At 35.9% G+C, this 24,742-nt stretch overlaps 1 protein-coding gene across 22 annotated transcripts in view; it reads left to right on the forward strand.

Moving 5' to 3' along the window:
• The window catches only part of Tenm3 (teneurin transmembrane protein 3), a 2,554,979-nt gene that overhangs the window by 2,116,039 nt on the left and 414,198 nt on the right, over positions 1-24,742 (forward strand). The window lies entirely within an intron of this gene.

Here is a 24,742-nt window from a genome sequence, read left to right on the forward strand (position 1 = left end):
CATTCTGGTTATTAATGCTATGCATATCCAATCCATCAAAATGCAAAGGAAAAGTTAAAACAGAAGAATTGCATAACATTTGAAAAGATGGTTGTTTTATTAATAATATTTCATTTTATTATTTATTGAGCAACTTTGTCAGCTTTGCTTTGTAATAGAAGAGGAGATCTATGGTTCACTTTCACTTTTAGCTGACAGGATGAAGTGGCACCTCATGCTTCCCATTGTTTATTAAACATTTCTTTCCTATTCATGGGGAAAGAAAAGTCTAATTAAGCAATGGAAAAGAATTTATCTTATGTGAAACACTTTAGTGCATTAAACTGAAATAAGATCAATTAATAACATACACTCAATATCTCCATTTTGGAAGTGTTATTTCTGGGTGGAGGCTGGCTTTGTTACAACCCCAAACAGAAAAATGAGAATAGTTCTTTTTGATAAAATAAGTCTTAGAATCAGGCTTCCAACATTTCCCTCAGCTAATCCATTCACCTCAATGAAACCTGTGTTTATATCAGTTTTCATAGTAGATTCAAAAATGCACTAACCTTAAATACTTACAGTTTGGTTTAAATATTGCTTCCAGTCCAGCTGCACTTCACAGAACATTCCTTGAGCAATCGCAGGTACATGGTTATATTCCAGTTTTACATGTAGCATTTAATTTTCCTAAAATACCGAACAAATTGTATGACATTATAGAAAAGAAGAGACTGCAGTAGGATAATGCCTTTGGTTCTGATACTCTGCATTATAGATTGTCCATATCCAAATCTACTATTTTTCACATTGGCTCCACTTGCCTTTTCCACCCCAAATCTAACAAGTGTATCTTGTTGTATTTGTATTGGTAAAATATAATTTTATTATTTTAAAAATTCTGTATCTGGGGCTGGGGATGTAACTCAGTGACACCATGCCGGCCTCACAAGCGCAAGGTCCTGAGTTTGATCCCCGGTACCTGGAAAAACAACAACAACAAAATTCTATATCTGCTAAAACTATCTCATGATGAATCTCCAAATATAGTTATTTCTTTTCATAAAATATACTGTAATTCCAGCATCCTTAGGAGGCTGAGATGGGAGGATCACAAGTTTATGGCCAACCTTCAAAATAAATGAAGAAAGAGCTGGAGATGTAGCTCATGCTGAAGGCCCTAGGTTCAATCCCCAGTACTGAAAAAGAAAAAAGGAAAAATAAAAAGACTACAAGCGTTGTAACCCTTAGTTAGCAGTATATAATGTTCAAAGGATTGGGAGGAGAGGAAAGGCTGTGAATTTCTCACATCACTGCCCCTCTCCATTTGCATGGATTATTTTTAACCAGAGGAGGAACTTGTTTCCCTGGGAATCTCTCAGGCCTGGTTCTTGTAGTAATGGGAAGGGTAGGAAAGCTGTACTCGTTTCTTCAAGTGGTAGCTATGAAGAAGCAGAAAGAAGAACAAGGAGACAGCATCAGGGACCTTGCTTTGAAATTCAGAACATTTGGCAGCATTTGTTGAGAGTAAACAGGTCACTTTAAGAGTATAAAGTGTCAAAAGCAATGTTTGTGAAGTTGAGCCATGATGACTTAAGCTTATATTTACTCTTTACTCAAGGTTTGGTTGTGATGATTTTTTAAACAATATTTTTGATGGTCTAAGAATTCCCAGTGAGATCAGTTTAAGGAGGGAAACAAGAGGAAAGAAAACAGATACGTGATCTTAATGAATACTGGCTATTTCATATATTTAATGTGTATCTCCATAGGAAAATTTCAGATTAATTTGTTTTAAAATTTTAGTGATTACTCAGAAGGATATTCATTAAAGTGATTAATTTCATTAGGATCTGGGGAAACAGTGTTCTGGGGTACTTAGCAAACATTAGAATTTTGTGTTGTGTAATTAAACAAGAGCATTGAGAATTTTTTCTCCTAATATAAAAACTAGTTTTTTCCTTAAACTGGGTTAAGAATTAAAATTTGAAATCATATACAATTTTTTCTAACACCTTTATAAACAATATTCTCAAAATGGATACATATTTTATTACTACATCTAATCAAATATTTCTAATATAAAATTGCTTAAATAATTCAGTTTTACTCTCTTCAGGTATTTTAAATTGCTCCAACTTTGAAAGGCTATTGATCTACTTATATTTCCATTGTCTCATTGTGTTTATTTCTATACTGGCTTGAGTTGTGTCAGTGGAATTACTATTAGATCACCAAATGTTGAAACAAAAAGGATAGGGGTACAATAACTCACCAAAATGAAGCTAGTTTAGGAACCAGACACTGATTTGTTTTCATCTAATTTAATGTGGGAGTTTTCATTGATGGTTTTTATCATTTGAAAAAAACCATGAATGAGGCCATTTTCCCCAGGAAAAGATGTTATTCAACATTTGTAAAATTATGCAAGCAGAGTGCCTGACCCTCTAGTTTTAACTTCGAAGAAGAGTTTGGTCACTAAAACAGATTGTGTTTAATTTATTTATTGATACAGAGGCCAACAGTTCAAGTTTAGAGGTGCTAGAACTGCTGTGAAGCTAATGAAATTTTGATGGCTGCAGCATCCCACGAAAGTAAAAAAGCACTGAGACCATGTCACATGCCTTCCTGTTAGCAGAGATTCAAAACAAGTGATAAAGTTTATTCTCTTGGAAAACCAACTTTTCCCCACCATGACAACTTGAAGTGAAAGAAAAAAATTTGAAGGAAAGAAATTATAATATATTGAATTTCATATGGAATTCCAAATGTTAACCTTGTTTGAAATTAGAGATATAGAAGTCCTTTCTTGACACATAGTGATTGTTGTTGTCATCATTGTTGTAAGTCAACTGCCGTGCACCAGGAAAAATACCTGAGGAGCAGTGATTTGTGACCAACTATTAACAGTGGCTCTAGTAAGCTGTTGAAAGGTTACAAAATAAATGTAATGGGATGCCCTAGCTGAAGGTAAAATTACCAGTATGCTCTAGGTTATTTTAGGCGTCTTTTCCTGTCTCTGATATGTTGTTATAAAAGACCGCTGTCTGAATTGCTGCTCTTAGACTTTGCATCTAATCTGATCTCCATTCCAAATGTCTGTCTAAATGTCAGGAACAAAGGACTTTTTACTTTTATCAAAACATCTATCACTTAGTTTTTAAAATGTTTGCATGTGTGACATTTTCCAGAAGCAGCTGAACATGTATCATTATTTGTCATCCAGCAGTGTGGTATCAGGAAGGGCTGGGATTTGAATTGGGACAATCGGGATTCAGATCCTTTTATTTGTCCCCTAAGACTGTTTCCTCCTAAGTCACCCAGAGTAGAAGTTTCCACTTTTTCCATCTCTGCCTGCTATTTCATCGGTTGTACTGCTACTTCCAGAGATGTGGTGTTCTCTTATTAGAGGTCCCTCATCTTGCTCCATCTCCACTTCTTAGTGCCCCTAGGAAAAAGATAACCTTTGAGCAAACAGATCAACTGTGACTTCAGGCAACCCAGGAGGAGCTGGTACTGCTGTTCCATCTCATCATGATTCAGGGCTTCCGGAGCCTCCAGTGAGAAAAATAACTGAAACCATGTTATTGGGAGGCCTGGCACCTTGTTAGTATTGGCACCACAGCTGTGTGTCCACGGGCAAGTCTCTTACCCGTCCTGTATTACAGTTTCCAAGAGGGTCAAATAGAGATAACAGTGAAAACTATGCAGTCCTGCAAGAATAAGATTGCTGTGAACATTAAACGAGTTCAGGTAAATATATTTGTTTTTCAGCAGTGCTTGGTAGCTAGTGAGTTATAAGTGAGTGTGTGGTCTTATTATTACTTTATAAATGTGGAAAAGTGGTTTAAGTGGTTATGAAGATTAAATTAAATAAACATTATCAAGTACCTATATAATTTTTGGCCCACAATAATTTTTTTTCTTTTCTTTTCCTTCTACTTTCACTCTACTCTCTTTTCCTCTGTGTGTATTAGTCAAGTGTTCCTAGGTTGGTAAAATACTAATAGTCTCCTCCAGAAAAGGCATTGATAATTTGCATAGTCTGGAATTTCTGTCTCCATATATTGACTCTCTTATTTTCCTCCAAAACCCCACATCCTTTTTAATTTACTGTAATTAAATGAATGTGCATTGAATAGTGCTGATAATTAATCTGATGGCTGTAGACTTCAAAGACTTTAGCATGCTTCTTCCCCTCCTGGCCAAAGGAAATTTCAGAAGTAGTGTTTCCCTCAAAGGCATGTTACTTAGACAGTCAATTAAAAGGCAATTTAACTGATGCTCATCAGTTCACACAATAAAATAAATCATTCCTCAAGACTTTATTTCTCACCCAGGGTCTTAGCAGTGTACCTGTTGTAGGACCTCCCTAACACCACAGTGGTTGTGCATGATACTAAAGTATTATGATCTGATTTGACTAACTAAAAGAGTAAAACATTAAAGTACAATCTTTTTTCATGTAAAAGATATTGCTTGGCACAGCTAAAATAATTTTCAATTTTTACTTACCCTTTGAAATAGATGTTTTAAAAGTCTGTCTTCTATGTGGAGAAATAGTCTAAAGGTTGAGTTATTGTACTTTAAAAGGAAACAAGTATCCCCTTAAACTAATTTCGTAAACTACTGTAGTGGTTTATATCAATCTCTCAATGGAGAATGTGAATTATTTTGCAATCCAAAGCACCATGTCAGGCAGAAACTGTTCTGTGGACGTGTGGGTGGACAGCAATTTCTTCTCTTTTTTGATCAGCTGTAGGTGAAGGAGAGGAAATGGAAGGACCTGTAGCTATTCTATTACCAATTAAATTCTAAAAAACTTGCGAGAAACTGTTATCAGCATTGGAGTACTATGTTACGTCACCTAATCCTGATGCTGCTAAAGACAACACATATTTTTGCATTTTCTAAAGATAATTTGAAAAAGGGTTTTTTTTTCTTGCCTCATAGCCTAAGTCACTCCTTCAACTTTATTCACAAGCCTTTCTTTTGGCTTGCTTTGGAAATTGTGCAAGGTAAGATGGCACTCCCTTGCTGTAGGAAATAAACACCATTTCAGTGTTATTCCAGTTTTATGAGATTCTATTGCACATACTAAATTATAACTTGAATATATATTCCATTATAGGCCCTCTTCTGGCATGTCATGGTCAATTCTGGCAGAGTCTGCTGTTGTAAATCACATTTTATGTTTTAGGTGCTCTAGAGTGTCAAAAATGGCAAAAGTAATATGTTACTGCGGTTACTAAATCAAGCTCAGAATTAAGGTGCTACTTTGCAAAATGCAGTCAAATCTTTTCTAATATATAAAAATAATTACATTGCCTTGATATATACATTTATAGTTTCAAATGCAACTTGTCATTCTTTGAGTTAAAGCTTCCGTTTTTCATTTAAGGATGAAATATATTCACTGGCTGGATACATACAAGTCACTCTTGAGCATAGAAGTTATGATTTAAGTAAAAACTTTAAAAAATTTAGTATTATGAAATTAGAATTATAAAGACCTATAAATTCTTCAGCCTTTACTATTACTTAAGTATTTATAAACATTTGTTTGTCCATTCTAAGAAGATTTGAGAAAACTTGTCAGTCTGGTACTTGTCACATGGATATTATCATTTCTACTAAACTCATCTTGTATTTTAAGTATTTTTGCTCAAAGTATATGGGATATAAACTACCCCTGTTTAAATTCAGAACATTCTTTTAGTTGCAGAGTTGAAATCAAAGTGCAGCATACTGTGGCACGTATCAAAACTGATGATGTGTGCTATTTTGATTTTTGAATGTGTTCTTGATACCCTTGAAAAATCACAGTGGTAGCAGTAAAATTGTTTTAATTAATGAATTGAACAGCAGTGAATGCTGAATCAGGTTTATTGATGTAATTATCACTGAAATAGAAAAAATAAATGTTAGAGCCATAGAACCTTAGTTTATTTGCTGTTCTGAGTGTATTCAAGTGTTTGAAGAGCAACTGGCTGATTTTTTGGGTAATTTAAAGATTATTCTCTAGTCATAGTGATTCTGTTTATTAACACTACATACACATACAGTTTTATATGTGAAAAATCTTATAAAATATTTATTAAGTAGTTTAAAGGATGGTTTCACTATATTGAAATTTTCTTGTATAATTGACTGACTTGAATAGCTTTCTATAATGGCTAGCCTGTACATAAACTAAATGTAAAAGCTATTTGAATTCATATTAAATGGGTACAAATGCATATAAACTTGAGAAAGGGGCAATTAAGAATGTCCAATGACTAGTACCTTGACTTTATTTTTTTTTTTGTATTAAATTCTTTTATTGGTACGTTGTAGGTTTGCAACACAATTACATTCCTCATTGGGAATTGTACCTTTACATAATGCATCTTGGTTCTTATTTTTTCCCCATTCCTAGCCCTCCCTTCACCCCCTCCACCCTTCCCTATTTACAAAGACTTTATTTCCATTTTTTCCATTTCTCATCATTTTTTCCTTTCCCTTCTTTCCTTTCCCCTGTGCCTCCCACTACCCCTACCCCTTTGGACCTTTTCTTCCTATTTTACATTATCAATTATTCATTCTAATCATTGGTACATTTTAGGTATACAATATAATGACATCCATCATTGGAAATTTGCACCTTTACATAGTCTCTCTTGGTTCTTATTTTTCACCCTTGCCCAGCCCTCCCTTCAACCCCTCCAGTCCTCCCTATTTACAAAAATTTTGTTCCTATTTTTCCTTTTTCTCATATTAATCCCATTCCTTTCTATCCTTTCCCTTAGCCCTCCCACTTCCTTCTCCTTTGCCCCTTTTCTTCCTATTTCACATTACCTATTATACATTTAATCCTTATTTACACTTTCAGTTTCTCACCCCAGAGAAACTATTTGGTATTTACACATCTGTGTCCTATTTATTTCACTTAAAAGTATTGCCTCAATGTGCATCCACTTAGCTATAAATGTCTCTAATTTCTCATTTTTTATGGCTGAGTACTACTCCATTTTATTAAAAAACCACATTTTCTTTATCCAGTCTCCAGTTGATGGGGATTTGGGCTGTTTCCAAGTTTTAGCTATTACAAACTGCACTGCTATGAACATGGGTGCACATATATCACTGTGGTAGGATTCTTTTAATTCTTTGGGGAAGATCCCCAGCAGTGGAATAGCGGGATCAAATGGGATTTCCAGTCCTAGTTCTTTGAGGTATCTCCATACTGATTTCCATAGTGCTTGCACCAGTCTACACTCCCACCAGCAGTGGAGCAGGGTTCCTCTTTCCCCACAGCCCCGCCAGCATTTGTTATTGGTTGATTTCATGATAGCGGCCGTTCTTTCTGGAGTGAGGTGGAATCTCAGCGTTGCTTTCATTTGCACCTCTCGAATGACCAGTGATGTTGAACATTTTTTCATGTATTTATTTGCTATTTCTACTTCTTTGTCTGAGAAATGTCTGTTCATTTCAGATGCCCATTTTCAGATTGGGTCTTTAAATTTGGGAGGTCTGATCTTTTTAAGTTCTTTATAGATTCTAGATAGTAGACCTTTGTCTGAGGAAGAGCAGGTGAAGATTTTTTCCCACATTGTGGGTTGTCTCTTCACACTGCTCGTGGTTTCTCTTGCTGTGCAGAAGCTTTTTAATAAGAAGAGATCCCATTTGTTGATTGTTTGTGCTAGTTCATGGGCAACTGAGGTTTTGTTCATAAAATCTTTTCCTACACCGATGTCTTCAAGGGTTCTACCTAACCTCTGTTCCAACTGGTTCAGAGGTTCAATTTTAATATTTAGATCTTTAATCCATTTTGATTTTAGTTTAGTGCACGGTGAGAGATACAGGTCTAGTTTGAATCTTTGGCAAGTTGAAGCCCAATTTTTCCAGCACCATTTATTAAAGAGCCTATCTTTCCTCCAGTGAGGGTGTTTGGCTCCTTTGTCAAAAATGAGATGGCTGAGTGTGTCTGGCATTGTTTCTGCATCTTTCAATCTGTTCCACTGGTCCTCAGGTCTGTTTCTTTGCCAGTACCATGCTGTTTTTATCACAGTAGCTTTGTAGTAGAGTTGCAGGTTGGGGATTGTGATACCCCCTGCCATGTCTCTGTTACCTAGAATTGCTTTTGCTATTCTGGGTCTCTTCTTGCTCCAAATGAATTTTTGGATTGTTTTCTTGAGGTCTATGAAGTATGCTGTTGGGATCTCAATTGGAATTGCATTAAATCTATATAGCAGTTTTGGAAGTATGGCCATTTTCACTAGATTAATCCTTCCTACCCAGGAGCAGAGGATGTCTGTCCGTTTTCTGATATCATCTTCAATCTCTCTTTTCAGAGTGCCATAGTTTTCAGAGAAGAGGTCTTTGATTTCTTTCATTAGGTTGATTCCTAGCTATTTCAGTTTTTTGGATGCTATTGTGAAAGGAATTATTTGCCCTATTTCTCTCTCAGTGAGTCTGTCATTGGTGTAGAGGAAAGCTATTGATTTTTGTGTGTTGACCTTGTAACCAGCTACTTGACTGAATTTGGTTATTAAGTCTAGAAGACTTTTAGTGGAGTTCTTGGGGTCTTCTATATAGAGTATCATGTCATCTGCAAATAATGACAATTTGACTTCTTCATTTCCTATCTTTATTCCTTTTATTTCTTTCTCTTGTCTAATTGCTGTGGCTAATGTTTCCAGAACTATATTGAACAAGAGTGGTGATAGTGGACATCCTTGTCTTGTTCCTGATTTTAGTGTGAAGGATTTCAGTTTTTGACCATTTAGTATGATATTGGCTATTGGTTTTTCATAGATAGCTTCTATTAGTTTGAGGTAGAGACCATCTATTCCAATTTTTTGTAGGGTTTTTATCATAAATGCATGTTGGATTTTGTCAAATGCTTTTTCTGCGTCTATGGAGATAATCATATGGTTTTTGTCCTTGGTTCTATTGATATAGTGTATTACATTGATTGATTTTTGTATATTGAACCATCCCTGCATCCCTGGGATGAATCCCACTTGATCAGGGTGTATGATCTTCTTGATGATCTTCTGCATTCTGTTTGCCATTATCTTATTAAGGATTTTTGCATCTATGTTCATGAGTGAGATTGGCCTATAGTTCTCTTTTTCAGTTGGGTTTTTCTCTGCTTTGGGGATCAAGGTGATGCTTGCTTCCAGGAATGGATTTGGGAGTGTTGTTTCCCTTTCAATTTCATTGAAGAGTTTAAACAGTCGTGGCAGTAGTTCCTCTCTAAATGTCTTGTAGAATTCAGCAGTGAAGCCATCAGGGCCTGGGCTTTTCTTAGTTGATAAGTTTTTAATTACATTTTCAATTTCATTGGTTGATATTGGATTGTTCAGAATTTTTAGGTCTTCTTCATTCAACTTTGGTAATTCATATGTATCTAGGAATCTGTCCATTTCTTCTGTGTTGTCCATCTTATTGGCATATAGGTTCTGGAAGTAGGTCTTAATGATCCTCTGGATTTCTGCTGGGTCTATTGTAATTTCACCCTTTTCATTCCTAATTGCATGGATTTGGGCCTTTTCTTTCCTTTTTCTGACAAGGTTGGCTAAAGGTTTGTCAATTTTGTTGATTCTTTTGAAGAACCAACTCTTGGCTTCATTGATTTTTTGTATCATTCTCTTAGTCTCCATTGCATTGATTTCTCCTCTGATCTTTATCATTTCCTCCCTTGTATGAGCTTTGGGGTTGTCCTGCTCTTCTTTTTCTAGAAGCTTGAGGTTCAGCATCAGGTTGTTTAATTGGGCTCGTTCTGTTTTCCTAATATGTGTATTCACTGCTATGAATTTCCCTCATAAGACAGCTTTCATTGTGTCCCATAGATTCCGATATGTTGTATTGTCATTGTCATTTAATTGAAGGAACTGTCTGATTTCTTCTTTAATTTCCTCTGTGACCCATTGGTTGTTCAGAAGTGTGTTGTTCAACTTCCACCTGTTTATGAAATTTTTTGAGTTTCTTTTGCTATGGATCTCCAATTTCATCGCACTATGGTCTGATAATGTACAGGGGATAACCTCAATTCCTTTGCACTTACTTAAACATGATCTATGTGTGAGTATGTGGTCTGTTTTGGAGAATGAACCATGTGCAGCTGAGAAGAATGTGTATTCTGATTTTGTGGAGTGGAAGACTCTGTAAACATCTGTTAAGTTCATTTGTTCAAGAGTTCGATTGAGTTCTAGTATTTCATTACTTATTTTTAGTCTAGTTGACCTATTTGTGACAGTGGGGTGTTGAGGTCCCCCAGTACAGTTGTTTTAGTGCATATGTGACTTTTCATGTCTGTTAGTATTTGTTTTATATAGTTGGGTGCACTAGTGTTTGGTGCATAGATATTTATGATTGTCATCTCTTCCTCTTGCATTCTTCCCTTTACAAGAATGTGGTGTCCTTCTTCATCTCTCTTCATCAGTGTTGGTTTGAAATCTACTTGATCTGCCAAGAGGATAGCTACTCCTGCTTTTTTTCGGGTTCCTGTTGCATGCAGTATTGTTTTCCACCCTTTAACTTTCAGTCTATGAGTTTCCTTTTGAATTAAGTGTGTTTCTTGTATGCAGCATATTGTTGGATTTTGCTTCTTGACCCATTCTGCCAGTCTATTTCTTTTGATTGGTGAATTGAGACCATTAATGTTGATGGTTATAACTGAAACATATTGACTTGTCATTGCCATGAGTTTTTCTTTTTGTTGGGTTCTCCCCCTTTGCATTTAATTTCTTGTCATGTCAGATGGGTTCATTCTGCTTTGCTTCCTGGGGTTGTGATCCTCAATGTCTGTTCCTAGGATATTGTGTAAAATTCTTTGGAGTGCTGGTTTGGTATTCACAAAGTTCCTAAGGTGCTCTTTGTCATGAAAGTATCTTATTTCTCCATCCATTTTGAAAGATAGTTTTGCAGGGTACATCAATCTGGGTTGGAGGCTGTTTTCTTTTAGGGCTTGGAATATGTCACTCCAAGCTCTTCTTGCCTTGATGGTTTGTGTTGAGAAGTCTGCTGTGATTCAGATGAGCTTTCCTTTGTATGTGGTTTGTTTCTTTTCTCTGACTGCTTGGAGAACTTTGTTCTTCTGTTGAGTTTCTGGAATCTTAACAATTATTTGCCTATGTGTAGATTTTTTTTAATCAAGGCTATTTGGAGTCCTATATGCCTCCTTATCTGTATGTCAAGCTCTTTTCCCCTGCTTGGGAAGTTTTCTGCCATTATTTCTGTGAAGAGATTTTTTATGTCATCTGCACTCTCTCCTGTTTCTTCATTGACTCCAATCAGTCTTATGTTATTCTTCTTTGCATCATCTAGCAGCTGCTGGATTGATTTCTCATGTTCCCGTATAATTTTGAAGCAATTTTTTTTTTCCTGGTCACTAATTGCAATCTTATCTTCTATATCTGAAATTCTGGCCTCACATTGGCTCATTCCGCTGTGTAGACTTTCAACCGAGTTTTTCATGTCCTGGAAATCTATTTGCATCTGTTTTATGGATTCCATTTGTTTCTTATGTTGGGATTCCATCATGTTCCTGAGGTCCTCTCTAGATTTATTAATCATGTCTTGCACTAGGGGCACAATTTCTCCTGTTATCTGAGAAATTATTTCTGATTTCATTTTTTCCAGATCCCCTTTTGTTGCCAGTTCAGTGGGTCCAGGTGGTTGAGTATCAGAGTGTTCCATGTCATTTCCCTTTGGGGTTGCTGTAGGTGATCTGGAAGTCTGGTTTTGAGACTTATTTATGTGTTTTCTCATTTCGATTGGGGCGGGGGGCTGTTAGTGCCTGCGTAAATTACCTCCTCTGAGCTGGGAGAGGTGGGACAGGGGGCAGGAGCAGCAGTAGGGATGGTGACCCAAAAGCCCTTTCCTGTGGGCTGGGAGCAGCCGGAGGGATGGTGGCCAGGAAACCCCTTCCTCTGGACCAGGAGCGGTGGGATGGTGGCTCAGAAGCCCCTCCCTCTGGGCCAGGAGTGGTGGGAGGGATGGTTGCCTGGAAGCCCCTTTCTCTGGGCCAGGAGCAGCGGCACAGAAGGTGGCCCAAAAGCCCTTTCCTCTGGGCTGGGAGCAGCGGGAGGGATGGTGACTGAGAAGCCCCTTCCTCTGGAGCAGGAGCAGTGGGACGATGGCTCAGAAGCCCCTACCTCTGAGCTGGGAGCAGTGGGACTCAGTACCTTGGTCTGGTGGTCTGGTGTCCTCTGCGCCTTGGTAATGTGGAATCAGGTGGCTGCCTGTCTGCAGTGGGGTGATTCGGTGTCTTCTGCATGACTCAGTACCTCGGTAGGGCGTGCACAGACCTGCCTGTCTGCAGCGGGCTGATTCGGCGTATTCCGCGGGACTCCTTGACTTTAAATATTATTTTTAAGTCACACAGAAACTGAAAATTGAATAAAGTTTGGATGTGACTTAGTGAATTGATTTCTTGTTTAGTATATCAACTATATCTTTATTCAATGAATAATAAGGGCTGATTATTGTACCAAGTGCTGGGGAAGAAAATGAGTAAGATGTCGTTCCTGACCTCTAAGCTCACAGGCTAGCTGGGCAAACAGGTGAGCAGACATATACGTAATTGGCTTTTAATATGACAAGTGTTATTGTAACAGAATATGCAAAGTCAATGTCAGCATGGAGCAGATTTCTGCCACTAGAGAATGAGAGGAAAGAAGGTTTCATAAGGGAGAAAGGAAGTGGCGTTGGGACTGAGGTTTAAAGGATATGTAAAAATTCAAGGCATAAGCAAAGAAGAGTGTGTGAAATCTCTGAGTGTTCCTAAAGCCACAAGTTGTTTGTTGCCTGTAACACATGGGAGTTGAGGCTGGAAAAGTAGCCTCCAAACATATCCAAAGGTCTTTCATGGGATTTTTCACTTTTTCCTGCAGGTAATAAAGAGGTTCTGAGGGATTTTAATAGCGGAATAGTATGGTCTTATGCACATTGTACAGAGTACTTTGAAAGCAGTGTAGATGTTAACTGTTTTTTTCCACAAGGGGGTAAATGCTCTGGGGACATGTCCATGTTCACCATTGTGCTCACTTTGCCCAGTACCTGAACCTAAAATGAAGTTGCTGCTGAATGAGTAAATAATAACCCTGGAAGTCCCAATGGTTTAGATGTGGTTTGTCCTCCCAAGGGTCATGTGTTGGAAGCTTGTTCTCCAGTGTGGTGTTGCGTGGGGTAGAATCTTTAAGGGTGAGGCCTAGTGAAAGGTGAATAGATCATTGGAAGGTCTGCCCTAGGAAGGGATTTGTGCTGCTCCCAGAGTGAAGTAGTTCTCATGACAGCAGCTTGTTCTAAAGTGAACCCCTGCTCCATACTTTTCCTTTTCTCTACATGGCTGGTTCCCTTTTCTCTTCCCTTCCAGGGTGTGTCATAGTCAAGAGGGCTCTCACCACAAGCTGAACGGATGGGGTCACCCTACCTTAACCTTCGGTCTCTAAAACTATGAGCTCTTTTTTTATGAAGCACTCAGCCTCAGGTATTTTCTTAAAGAAAAGAAAATCGACTAGTATTCTAATTATCAGAGTGGGAAAATAGAAAAATTTGAACCAAGAACTGTGGAGAACTGGGAGACCCATTCAAACAGAGAATGAAGATTTGATGACTAATTCATTGCATGGGGTCAGGGAGAAGAGAGAGATTTTAAAAGGCTGTTTGATCTAATGTGGGCGGCTGGGTGGGTGATGGTCTATAATCCAAGTTGGGAGTATATTGTTTGTGGTAAGATTGTTCATTCAGATAAGGACAGGTAGTATTTGAAGTGCCTATAAGGCATTGAAGCTCAATAAATTATTAGGTAATTATATGAAAATTATCTAATTGCAGTATATATGAAATTATATATATGAAATTCATAGAATGAGAAAAAGAGAGAACTGAAGATAGAATCCTGAGTTCACCAATATTTAATATATAACTACCGAGGAAGCACCAATGTAAGAAACAAAGAGGGACCAGCCATGGAGGCAAAAAGCAAACAAAACATTAATTCACAGAAGGTGACATACAATGTGGTTAGCAAATCGAAAACTTCCAAAGTCTACATGATGTCCTTGGGTTGGACAGGAAGATATTAATTCTTGTGCAGTGGATGTGGATAATTGCAGAGGGTAGAGGTAAGAGAAACCTAAATTGTGGCACTAGGGAGATTATTTTTCCCAGAACTCGACTAAACAAGGAAGGAGAGAGCTAGGCTAGCAATTCCTGAGGAACTTGATGGAGGGATACTTTTTATCTTGGAGGACATTTCAGGATTTTCATAAAGAAAAGGAAGGAGAAATGCAATTAGGAAAAGCTAGAGGTACAGAAGATTGAGGGAAATAAAAAGTGCCTGTTCTCTGAAGAATCAGGAGTGGAGATATCCTTGGACTATAACATTATGTAATGCCTGAAAATCCTCAAGTTTTTTATCATTTAAGATACTTTTTATCTTATAATTGTGTGTATATCATTACAATAAAAAAGATACATTTCTATCTAATGTTAATTAAAATCATAACAAATGTTAGGCCAGCATGTGAAGGGATGATAATTGAAGAGATTGTGACTCTATGTCGTATAAAGATTTGTGGGGAAAGTACATTCTTAGCTAAAATTGATATTTCATTTAAAATGGTTCTAAACTGGATATTGTGGTACATGCCTGAAATACCTGCACTCTGGGAGCCTGAAGCAGGAAGATCACAAGCTCAGGCTCAATTTAGCAACTTAGAGAAACCTTGTCTTCAAAACAAACAAACAACCCACTGCGAATGTAGCTTCCTCTGAAGTTAGTGAATTCAATCCCCACTGCTGCAAAACAAAAATGGAGTTCTAACTACAATGGCATACTTTTGCTGATTCTAGCTATCTGGGAGACTGAGGTAGTAGATTCTCAAGTTCAAGCCCAGCCCTAGGCAATTTAATGACACCTTGATTCAAATTTTTAAGAAGTTTAAAAAAACAAAGAGAAAAGGCTGAGGATGTAGCTCAGTGTCTAGCATGCATGAGGCCCTGGGTTCAGTCTCCAGAACTACAATAAATAAATTTAAAAAGTTGTATACAAGACTATTGTTGTATATAAGTAAGACTACACTTATGCGTCCAAAGTCTAATGATAAACAGTTATAGCTTTGAAACCTGAACTTCAGGATTGCTCTAAGAAATGCTTTGAGGATCTAGATAATTTCTTACTTCCTTGTTTAATCCTTGATGTGTGTATGTGAGAGAGAGAAGAAGAGACAGAGAGATAAAAGACAGGCAGAGAGGGAGGGAGGGAGGAAGGGAGGAAGAGAAAGAAGAAGGGAGAGAAAGAGCAAACGAGGATATATATATAGATATATATATATCTATATATATATATTGCATATGTATATGTTTATGCATATGTGTGTGTATAATCTTTGCCCTAAGGATTAAATTAACAAGTATTTTCACTTTAGTAGCTGCTACATGGTTTTGTTTTGCTAAAAAACAAAATGCATATTTACAAACATAAAATTACATAATCAGATTTTATCTTTAAATAAACTCTCCTGGGACAATACCAAACAATATTTTGAATACACAAAAGGTGAGAAAAAAGCCTAATTACAAATGATAATCCAAGAGAAATAGAAATATGCCATAAAAAGCCAGAGTGGTAATTATTATTTGAATATTACAAATTTGGAAAATGATGACTTTGTAAAACAATCATTTGGACTAAATTGGTTAATACCAAAGTAATCAGGATGAAGTAGGCTTGCCCTTCCAACTGATTTCTAAGGAGTGTTAAAGTTCACAAAGAGAGATCTTCAAATTTTGACATATAGCAAATGGAGACTCCTGGGGGATGTGAAAGTGCTTGAATGAAATGTCAGTTGCTGCAGAAAACAAGCACCAGACATTTCTTTCTAATGGACTGTGCCTCACTGTGACTGGAGGACTGGTGTGTAGACTGCAGGGTCCAAAACTCTGCTTATAGGTGAACCAAATGGTTTAAATGAGCCCATTTAGACTTTAAGGGCTCAGGTAACAACTAGCATCTTTAAAGAATTTAATCATTGTTTGTAATGTACTGTCTTAATGACTCAAGTAAAATGAGTGGATATGAGGGACATGATAAAAGTGGAACTTCAGATCAAATGATTTAAGAATAAAGCATTATGAGTTTTTAAATTCATGCCTTTACTCTATATTAATTACCTAGCATTGCATGTTCATTAGACAATACAGAGAAGCTGGATAATATTAATTAGTTTCTACTCTGGTATTCACCTCCGTGGTTTTTTTTTAATTGCAATTCTTTTTTTGACCTAAGTTTCTCCATGTCATTAGTTATGCAGCAATACTTTTTCCATGGTATGTTTTACCCTAATTTGTTTAGTATACCCACCACTTATTGCCAACCAACGTGTTTGAAATTTCACTATTTTAAATTTTGTTGGGAGGGTAGTAAAGAAGATATTGCTCAAAGGTTACAAAAGTTAGGAAGAGTAAGTTCAATAGATCATTATGCAATATGGAGGATATACTTAGTAACAATATATTGTATTCCTGAAAATTGCTAAAAAGAATAGATTTTAAGTGTTCTCACCACAAGAAATGATAAGTATTTGAGGCAATGCATATATTTATTAACTTGATTTAGTCATTCCAGAATGAATATGTATTTTAAAATATCACATAAGTAATAAATATATATTTTTGCATAAATCAACAAATTAGAAAAATATTTTGTAATAACAACCCTAATGACTAAATATTTACCATTTTGTTATTACTGTAAGATAAAATCTTAGAATTGTAATTTCAGAGCCATAGGGTATGTACAATTTAAGGCTTTTGATACATGCTCTCACAATATTCTCTAAAGTACCTTGTGTCAACTTACACTCCCATCAACAGTATTAAAAAATGCCTTATCTCACAGAGAATTGACAACAAGTGTTGTCCTGCCCTAGAATTTATATTCACTTTATGAAGAAATGGGTCTTCCAGACTGTCTTGGTTACTGTTCTTGTTGCTGAAATGAAATACCTGACACCCAAAGTTAAAGGAGGAAAGGTTTATTTGGCTCACAGTTTGTAGAGGTTTCAGTTCATAGCTGGCTCCAAGGCAAGATGGCATGACAGTGAGGCATTGCAGAGGAGAAACAGTTCATGACAGGCAGAAGGCAGTGAAGTAGCAAACAGCAGAGGACAACCCTCTTTCTGACCCTTAGGGCACGTTGCACTCATACCCAGGGCAGGCCTTCCCCATTATGCACACTCAGAACTATGCCAAACCAATCAGTGGACTAGTTTAGTAATCACATACCCTTGATTCCAGGATCACACACTTAATCCCAGCATTACACACTGTAGATCCAACCACCTCTAAAAAGCCCCAGCTATGACCACATTAGGCTTTGGGTGGACATCTAGACACAAGCCGTAACACAGACATAAGACAACTGAAAGTAAAGATGGAATTTAGAGACATCTTTATTCAATATAAAAATGGAATTCAAGGGCATTGAGTGTATATTTTTCCTCCTTGTATCCATGTGGACTTGGTGAGACAGGCTTGCTTGCAGGTGAGCCATTTATATAAAAACATTTCATTAGTGTGGGCCTTCTGCTAATAAACATGAATAACTTATAATGTAGAATAGTGAAAACCCAAGTATAAAAACAGTGGGGAATAGCATATATTCATGGTTCTCAAATCTAGCAGAATTATGCCTTGCTTCAGCAATTTCATGCTAATTACTAGAGATTCTGATTACCAAGAAAATCTGTATTCAATCCAGCTCAAAATAGGACATTCATTTTCACAACATTATTTAGATCTAATGTTTTGTAAATCATTTTCTCAGTTTGACGTTGTTTAAATTTTGACATAAAGACTTTAAAAAACTTTCAAATATACTGAATTCAGGGCCAGGGATTTAGCTCAGTGGTTCTGCCATCTGCCTCATGAGCGCAAGGTCCTGAGTTTGATCCCTGGTACCAAAAATATATATATATATTTATATATATATAATATATATATGTAATATGTATATATACACATACACACACATAGAATTCAATATTATTTACTAATGGCCTCTTTTATGCTTACAAATTTTTTCACCTCTAAAAACTCATTTATATTTCCTTCTTTTATGTTTTTAAAATTTTTAATACATCTCAGTCTACTTTTGTCAATGCCATTTAATTTGAGAATGCCTCATAATGTTTAAAACACAGTACTATAATTAAATGTCAGCAATAAAACATCAATAAAAATTTGTGCTGTTAAAACTTTGCAAAAAAAATAGAAAAAGATTTGTAAAATATCTTGTGTAAAAGGGAGTTTTTAGACACTAAATGTAAGTTTGGTAGTTTCTGATAGATTTAGAATGCCAACTAAAACTAAACACTTTCAGGAATACACAATTAACCATAGCCATATAATATGTAAGGTTTAAGCATTGTAAAAAAAAAAAGTGTAACGGTAGAAAAACAAACTAAAATAGGTTTATGGAAATACTGTATAATGTTAGAAGCAGTTATTGAGATCTATTTTTCATTAAAAGATAAAGCAATAATCCTGAAAAAGTCAGATTGTCTTAAAGCATATATTTTGTGAATGTCTTTATATTAAATACTTGAGAGATATTTTTAACAAATATATCCTTTCCTGTTAGGCTTAGAAATACAAGGCTTTACAAAGGGGAAACAACTAAAAGACCAAGCAATTAGAAGAAATACATTGCTAGACTACTTACTGAGAAAAGCAATAAAGAATTCAGGAAAGGAAAGACTTTACAGAATTTATAGAGTTTGCACAAGATTTTGGGAGGTGATATAATGTTTCAGGGTAGAAGAAGCATACCACATGCTTACAGTTGGAAAAGCTTAGGAAATGCTTGAAAACAATAAAGGGAAGCAATTGTGGGTTTATAAGGAGGCCACCGGATCTGGAAGAATCTTATTAGGAAGCAATGGAAGTCAAAGTTGACAATTAAATGAAGAATTGTATATATTTTTATAAATTTATTTTTTGAAGCAAAACATTTATTAGTACATTTAAGATATATATAATGATAACATTCATCATAGGGAATTTGTACATGTACATGATGTATCTTGCTTCTTTTTTTCCCATCTTCTCACTCCTAAGACTGTCTCTGTGTGTAAATGGGTCCAGTCTATGTCCTTAAGCAGAACTGGGGCATAATGAACGAAGAATAGACTATATATATCAAGGAGAACAAGGAGCCAAGGTCTGGTATGAACCAAGGAGGATATACAGCAAATACAGAGGAAACACCAAGTTATACTGGGCATGGTAATGTGAGAGAAGAACAGTAAGCAGCCAAAGGTGACTGTAAGCATTTGACTTCAGAACCTGGAAAAACGGTGCTATACTAAGTGTCTTAGTCCCTTTCTTTGTCACTGGGACAAAATACCTGACAGCTGGAACTTCAAGGAGGAGAGGTTTATTTTGGCTCATGGTTACAGTCCATGGTCACCTGGCTTCAAGGCAGAAACAGCATGACAGAGGGAGGCTGCTCACATCATGATGACCGGGAAGCCAGGATTGAAGGGAGGAACCCAGGAGGGAGAACTGCCCTTCCTATGCATGTTCCCAGTGATCCTTCTCTTCCATCCAGTCCCCATCTCCCCATCAGCACACCTAACTGCTGAGCTTACCATGGATGAATCCACTGATGAAGACAGTGTTCCATTGTCGAACCACCTTCCAAAAGACACACCCCTGAACACATGAGGCTTTGGGGGGACATTTCAGGTCTAAACCATAACTGTAGGAGAAAAGAAAATGCCATAGAGGGATGGGGATTTAGCTCAGCGGTTCTGCCGCGTGCCTCGCAAGCACAAGGTCCTGAGTGTGATCCCCAGTACCAAACAAAAAAAAAGAAGAAAGAAAATGCCATAGAAAGACTGTTAACATAGACCTGAATGATTACATAATGTCATAGAAGAGTTCACATTGCAGCTTGTGAAACAGTGTACCAAAATGAGATTTTATCAAAAGCCAAAAATAAATAGTGGTGTAATTAGAGAACAAGATGGACAGTAAACAATAGCAGATCTAGTTCACATTTAAAAAGAACAGCTATTTCTCTGTGTTTCCTGAATCATCTCTCAGAGCAGGACACTCTGATCACTCAGCGACCAACGAGAATACTATAACACAATACCCACTTAAGCCCAATCTAGTGCAATACTCTAACATGCAATAATTTGCTGCTAGGTAACACCTTAGAGATTGAAGAGCAGAATCAGAGAATATTTTGTTTCCATACATTTGTTACTTCTGAAAAATCTTAATGCAATCACATCATAAAATTGATTTCTTGTACAAGATTATTTAGGGTAAATCGTATTCCCCTTCTGTTTTGCAATCTTGATTGATATTTTAAGGTGGTTAAGTTGTTCAGGTGACTTGTTAAAGGCCCTGCTGATGGCCTAACACTAAGCCGAGTGCCTTTTGGTCCTGTAAAGACAAAGGACTATGCTGTGAGTGGCTTTGTATGGCTATAATCCCAGTGACTGGGGAGACTAAGACAGGAGAATTGCAAGGTCAAGGCCAGTCGAGCAAGATCCTGTCCTAAAATTTAAAAAGGGTTGAGGATAGAGTTCAATGGTAGCATGCCCCTAGGTTAACTCACCAATTCTCAATAAATAAATAAATAAATAAATAAATAAATAAATAAAGCAAGCCGCAGTTCAGTAGCTCTTAATGTCAACAGTCGCATTTTTAAAGTTTCTCATGTTAGTTTTATCTCAAAATATCAAAAGATGGGTGCAGACAGTCAGAAAGGTAACTAACACAAACTACAGTGTTTCCCTTACAGTCTTGGCATATTTCACCTGCTAGCCTCAAGTGGTTTCTAAAGGGATAAAAATGGATGCAAAGGGATCCATCCATTTGGAAATAAAATTTGTAATTTAAGGGATAAGATATTGCCCATACATACCCATGAGCCCTGATGACTTCCCCAATATTTTAAGTAGTTTGCACTAAATGTATAGCTCTTCGATAGTTGAGAGCTTGCAGGTAGGATTTCTTTTCCTGAAAAAACATGAAAAAAGAGTGAGATCTTAAGATTGACCCTTCCCATGAGGTACGTTTCTTATCCTATTTTAAACATAAAATTTTACCCATGAAAATTCTCTTAATCCAACCAATGCTAGTTTTGCTATCTAGACATAGTGCCCTTACAGAACAGTTTATGTTCTCTCTAAAATCTTTGACTTCCCATAGAAAGGGTCCTAAATGTAGAGAAGCATTTTGTGGTAGTAACATTTCCAGTGATGATTGTTAAGGATTTTAGATATGAATGTTGTTTTTATTGTTCTTTAGAAAAAATAGTATAGAAGAATCTAAATGTCAGAATAGAACTTGATAGAGAGATGGGCAGAGATAGATATTCAGCATTTATTGAGCACTTACTGTATTTAATCTTTACAACTACCCTTTGAGGTATATATTATCCATATTTTACAGAGGAAAGAGAACTAAGACTTAGAGAATGTAAATACCTTGCTAAGATCTCACAGATACTAAATGATACTAAATGACAAAGCCACAAATCAAAATCACAAGTCTAATTCCAAATCTTACTATCATGTTGTTCTTGTCTGGAATCTGTTGGTATTGAGACAGTAATGGAGTGTAGATTCTCTCAGATAATTTACTTTTAACTGAGAAGGAAAGTGCTTTGAAGTGTAAATGTCCTCCTTGTCACCATGAGTGTCTGTGCTATTGGATTTGCTTCCCCTTTCTTAGTTTAAGATGTAATCTTACTATATTAAGAAAAGAATTTCATAGGCACTGTGGTAAGGTCAACATGATTAGAAGTTGAGAGATTTGATTTCTTGTTCTAGCTTTACAATTAATTCATTTTTTTAACCCAGTGTCTTTGAGTCTGAGTTTCCTCAAACTGTGCCTTCTTCTTGAATAATTTTTCAAATATATTAATTTTGGTGAAGACTACAAATCTAATTTTGTGAAATTTTCTCTTGAGGATTTCCCTCAAGAGAGAAAGTTATTTTGAGTCAAAATAAGTCCAGTGAAGTAAAGATGTGAAGCATAAAAATCTCATAAACCACCTAAAGTGGTAAGAAAAATTAATTCATTTTTTTCATCAATAAACATAATCTAAGCTTCTTTGTTTCTCCCTGTGTGTGTTAATAAGTATTACATCTAGGTCGAGTGAAACTATGACCCCTGAACTAATTCAATGGATACTATTGCTTACAAAGTTTTATCTTTTATTTATTCTATATTAGTAAGTCATTTTAGCTTCCTAAAATAAATTTGTTTCAGTGGTAACATTTTTATCTAAGTAAAGGTGAAGATCTAAATGGTATTTTATCACATATGCTAAGAAAACCTCCTTAGTGGTGATATACAGGAAGAAGTGTTTTGATAAGGGCTTACCATACCTAGCAAGTAGGTGCTATATTTAATAGATAAGTATAAAATTACTAATATTACCTAAATATTTCTATCAATCCTTTAAAAACATATAATCAAGTCATGTTTAGAAAACAAAACAGTCGATAACATTTTTTTTTCTTCTTTCACACACTATTCAAAGAGAAAGAATAGATATGCAACATAATTTTGTTTAACCATGGTCATACTTGATTTCCACACATAAATTATTACTGCCTTAAATTTCCTCATGTGTTATCATGTCTTTTTTGAGATACTATAGGCCCTCCAGACACAATGTACTTCAGCTTATTATTTCATTGAAAGAATATTCATGCAATTGTCAGCTTGTTTCTAGGGGAAATGATCTCTACAAAATCAATTCTGCTTTATGTTACTAACGGACCTGCCAGATAATTGACTGTCACAATCATATAAGCCTGTCATGGGCTTTGTGAGTTGTTAGTTCTCTTCTTTGTAAGGAAGTTTAAAGAGACATGATGGAATTGCATACCATGACTTTTCAGAATTAACCTGTATCTATGTTTAATTGGAACTTTCTTCTTGCGTTTTATCCTAAATTCTTAGTATGAAGTGAAATTTTGGTCCCTGGTGTATCATGATCCTTTTTGCACTTGAACAGCAAGGCTGTTATTCTTCTTTTCTCAAAACTAATTAAGCCCAATATTCATTCCTTGATAAATTGATCCTATGCCCTAGACTTAATCATTTTCATTGTTAACTGAACTTTCCACAATTCATCATGTCTCCTTAGTTTCTGAGGACCTCAAAATTTCTCTCCTTAATCTTTCATATGCTCACACACATGACACTTTTGTTTTACACTTTTAATATATTGCACCCAGTACCTCTCTTACTTTTTTAATGATAGTAACATCACATTTCTGTTCAAATTTATTTTTTGTATCTATGACATGTATCAAAACTATGCTCCAAAACATGACATCTGACCTCAAAATATGTTCTTAATGGTTCAGCCTCTTTTTTTATAGCTCTTTTATTCAAATGACCTAACCTTTGCAGTGAAGTGTTGTAATCATTAAAATTATGCTATTGTCATTTTTTCTTTCCACACACTTTTTCCATGAATTTCTTTTGAAATTTCAAATTTGGATTTTTAAAGAATTTTCCATAAAATTCTTATTTCCCAGATTATATGGATAAATAGATCGAGATTTTCTTCTAACTATCTCTACACGTCCTCTAATCATACCTATCTAATACAATTACATTTTGAGATTTAGTTTTCTATCCAACTAACTAATAATTATCAGACCTCCTTTCCCTTCTAATGTCATCATTCTAAATTTCCTTTGTAACTGGGCTATTCAAATTCATGTTTCTTTCAACTTGAAGTTTTTAATGGGCTAAATAATAAATATCTATTGAGGGGCTGATTTAGTAGCTTTTCAAATCTTATTTCTCATACCCTAAAAATCAGTGCAACTTTAGAGACCTAGGTTTAAACAAGAATACGATATGGAATTTGCTGAAAGCTGCTCTAAGGACATATTTCAGTTTATATATGTTTAAAATATACCTTAGAACACTATACCTTAGAATATCTTATTTTAGTTTGTGACTTAAGGCACTATCTAGGTAAATTATGCAAACTGTCATTAACAAAAATAGCTAGTTATCCTTTGCGAATACGCTTCCAGTTAGAAAGCTGCTATCAGGGAAAAGAATGCTAGCCATCTTTTTGTAGCCTACCTTTTTCCCTAATGGATGTAAATCATTAGGAATAAATTGTGTTCTGTCATTGTAGCCAGTAATTGGTGACATTTTCTTGTCACTATGGGATTATAAATAACAGCAATGTGTGTCCTGTCAACAGATTCATTATGTTATGAAAAACATAAAGCAGTAGTCTATTTCTTTTAACCATATTTTGCATCTTTCCCATATTAAGTGTGACATTGACATCCTTACACATTTTTTAAAAAATACTCAGTGGAGGAGTTTTTATTAGTAATAACTTCTAATTGTTTTTATTATGCCTTAAATATATCTTAATTGTTTCTTCTATGGTTCACCTGAAAGGATACTCCTTCAAAATTATTTTGTTTGCAAACAGATGTTTGATAATTGATTGATGAACAGATGGGTATTTTTAATAGTTTTGGTTTGGTTTTTTTTGGTACCGGGGATCGAACTCAGGACCCTGCACTTGTGAAGCAGGCGGTGGCACCACTGAGCTAAATCCCCAGCCCTAGGCATTTTTAATAGTAAAACACAAAAGAGTAAGCATTTGTAAAGCATCTTAACATAGCTCAAAATATAAAAATAATTATATGCAGTCCTTGAAATTTGTGTTTACACAGAAAATCATGGTCACCTGCTC

Source organism: Heterocephalus glaber, unplaced genomic scaffold (assembly GCF_053883595.1).
Source record: "Heterocephalus glaber isolate CG9 unplaced genomic scaffold, H.glaber_assembly_v1.0 deba00001461, whole genome shotgun sequence".
Classification (NCBI taxonomy): domain Eukaryota; kingdom Metazoa; phylum Chordata; class Mammalia; order Rodentia; family Bathyergidae; genus Heterocephalus; species Heterocephalus glaber.